Source organism: Protomyctophum parallelum (assembly GCF_964188405.1).
Source record: "Protomyctophum parallelum genome assembly, chromosome: 7".
Taxonomy (NCBI): Eukaryota; Metazoa; Chordata; class Actinopteri; order Myctophiformes; family Myctophidae; genus Protomyctophum; species Protomyctophum parallelum.
The window spans coordinates 48031234-48035142 of NC_139705.1; positions in this window are offsets into that span (position 1 = coordinate 48031234).

The window sequence follows — 3909 nt, forward strand, 5'->3', positions numbered from 1 at the left end:
TATATGGAGCTGACCTGTTCTGACAATCCATACGTTGATCCTTGCCCACCCGTACTTCCTCTTCGATGTCTCCCTTTCGACTGATACCCATACATTCAACAGGCGTGGAAATGAAGGCCCCGCCCCTACCTGGGCCCTAATCAAACCCGGTTAGCTGAGCGGTTAGGGACCGTCTACAAAGTGCAACACGGAAAGTGAAAATATTCAACAACTTCATTTATATGCAGAATATTACCACCAAATTTACATCACACATCAATGGTGTATACTTATGATTGTACTACAGCATTTATTTGCGAAAGAAAAGTTTAATTTATATAGGCCTACATTTATTAGTAAATAAATGTTTTCCATTGACTTGAATAGGAAAATCTAAAACTCCATTTCAGGTATTTTTCTCTCGGAATTCGTATGGCCTACAGACAGTCCACTTGCCCCCCCCCCCTCCCCCCAGCTCAGGAGTGTAGGCTAATAACAGGGAAGAAGTTAGAAGAGTGCGGGTGCCCCGTAGGCTTTTGTTTTTATTTGATCGGTTTCCAGCCGTTAGGGTTATTGGTTGGACACTCTGCAACATTACCTCTCTATCCGTTCGTCCGTCCGTCCATCCATCTCTATTAGCCTACTTTTGTGCCCAACCCAACTTCCCAAGATCATTAAACACACTGAACAATCATTTGCTGTTCATATATTCAGAACGGTTAAGGACTAGTATACATTTTAACAACACAAATCTGTTACAGGGGTCACAAAAAAATCTGTTACAGGGGTCACACATTAATTTCGGGGTCCTTAATTGACGCTTGAGAACCACTGGTTTAAACACCATTAGGAAACAAGCCCACATAAGCAAGCTACACTTTTTAGAAAAACGCTCAAAAAATGTATCAATATAAGCAACATTACAGAAAAACAAAGCCCAAAGTCTCTGCTAATGAGTGTACATTGCAACACTGCCTGACGGGGCGTGACAGGAACAGTACCTCATAATGGCCTCCTAAACTATAGGTGCAATTGGTGTCAGAGGAGAACACAAGTGAGGACTGGAGAGGAGATAAATATACATTATGAAGGATGCCGTGAATTGAGGGGAAATTAGAGAGAATAGATGGAGGGTGACCTCTATGAGTATTGATCAGTGTCTAAGCAATCGATGACCTGATAGAGATCTGATAGGGGCCTGTCTGACACACGCACACACACACACACACACACACACACACACACACACACACACACACACACACACACACACACACACACACACACACACACACACTGTTAAGCATGAGGGGTAAAGGCTCATTCATGGTCTGGGTTTTCGGTGGTGAGGTGACCACCGAACTACAACATGAGCCACGGTGAAGAGCAAACCACCGCCACCGCCCTTCTCTCTGTCTTTACTCACCACCGCTCAACGTTATTTCAGCTCTGGTGGTCAGCTCACCACCGGAGCAGTGGTCACCTCACCAGTGTCACCACCGGAGCGGTGGTCAGCTCACCACCTCACCACCACCGGAAATCCAGACTATGAATGAACCTTCAGCCTATAAGATTAACACACAGTTTGTGACACCGTCTTTCCAAGCTCCCAAAAACGGTCCTTCAAACAAATCAAAGAGTCAAACTAGATTTAGAAGTAATGGTGGAGTGTAACATAATAAACTATTTGATTTTGAGTAGTAATAATCTATAAATTAAACCATCACTTCAAGGCATACAATCAAGGCGATAACAAAAATAGTAAATACAAAGGTCATACCCTAACAGTACACAACCTAACGAAAATAACTGTGCCTAGTCTGGGGGGTGAACATTCTGCGAATCAGTCTATAAGCTCACAACGTTAGGCGGCACTTTGTGGACTTGCAGATCGGCTATTTTGGGTGTGTGCTTGTGGAGAGAAAAGGGAGCCCTGGCCTAGGGGACCCAGTCCACAATCCTTTCCCCAACTCCTCTTCTCACTTCTCAATCGTGCCCACCTGATGAGGCACAAGACTTAACCCATTAAAATCTGCAGGCTGATTCTACAAATGCCTTCTATACAGTGGTTCTCACACTTTCGAGATTTTTCAAATATAGAAAATAGCAGATTTTAATACATTTTAAAACTTTAATAACTATTTATACTTTTGGTACTTTAAGTACATTTTGATACAAATTTTGATTCCCTTCGAGGTCAAAAACTCAAGAGCTCAGCAAGAAAGTTGCAGACAGAGAGATAGCAGACAGTGTGCAGGTCTTCACTGCTCTGATCAGCACTATTGAGAGATGCCATGCTGAGCTCTCTCTCTCTCTCACACACACACACACACACACACACACACACACACACACACACACACACACACACACACACACACACACACACACACACACACACACACACACACACACACACATTTTTATTAAAAAAGCAATTGAAAAAACATGCCCCCCTCCCTCATGTATTATAGGACAATATCAGTCAGGTGTTTTGAAGTTACATTGGGTTCGCATATAGGAAGGGGGCGGGGCAGCTAAAACTAATATCAAAATACTAAATCATGCAACTTAAAAATTGTCTGGGGCACTGCTCACAAAATACTGCACAGACAGTAAAATCATCCAAAACGTGTTTGACAGTGAAATACCCCTTTAAAGGGAAGACTGGCTGGACTTTGGGAGGGACCAGAGAGTCCACCGACAGGAAGGAATTCACACTGAGTCCTAAGTACAAAGGTTACTGTATGGTTGAGGGATGGAAATAATGAGGCTATACGGCTGTCTGTCGATCCCGCCTGTCCTCCTTGCTGTAAGAGAGAAGCTCCAGACATGTGGGAGTGTTTGTGAATTATGAGGAGGGTGTGGTCTCGTTTTATGATGTGGAGGCCAGAGTTCATCTACTTTATTCACTGGCTGCACCTTCACTGAGAATCTCTATCTGCCTGTCCATTTGGCTAGAATCACACAGATCCTCAAACGGATCGATTTATATGAATTATGGTGTTTAGAATGAGATTGGAGTGATTTAGTGCTCTGAAATAATCATCCTCCTATGGTGACTAAACTCCCACTTACTAAAATGAATAAAGAACAACCCTCTCAGGCTCCCCTATTGATGTCTGTAAAGGTCCACAGATTAACATTTCTATCTTTGTAAAAGGACTTTTTTTATTGCATTCAATTTGATCTTAAAACAACATTACGCGGGAATAATGTCTCTCATGAATTACAACGATAATAGGCCTATAGAACAAGTGAAGGTTGTCTGAAGATGTGACTGTTGCCAGTGGCAACCATGTCTCACTAATATCCTGTACTGACATTCACATCAGCAAAATACTGATGTTACACAATGCTGGTGGTTAATCTCTCTCTCTCTCTCTCTCTCTCTCTCTCTCTCTGAACAGTGCTGTGTTACACCCTGTCCCGGTGTCCCCATCTACCTCAGTCTCACTCCACTCCCCTTTTAAATTCTTTCTCTCTCTCTCTCTCACTCACCCACTCACCGTCCACAGCTTGAACGTCTCCCTCCTCCCTCTCTCACTTGTGTCCCCCCCCCTCTCTCTCTCTCTCTCTCCCTCTCTCCCACTCTCTCCTAGCCCCTCCCACTTCAGGCATAGTGAGAGAGAGAGAGAGAGAGAGAGAGAGAGAGAGAGAGAAAGAGAGAGAGAGAGAGAGAGAGAGAGAGAGAGAGAGAGAGAGAGTTCACGGCTTTTCTTTTCTCACTGGCTCACAGAGGACCAGACCCGCCCACATTTCTGTTTGCCTCCCTTTACTTGCTCGCGCGCACGCAGGCACTCACACACCCGCACGCACGCAATCTAACACACACACACACACACACACACACACACACACACACACACAAAGAGAGGGAGAGAGAGAGCGCGTGAAAGAGTGAGAGTAAAAGCTATCATCAGACGTGTT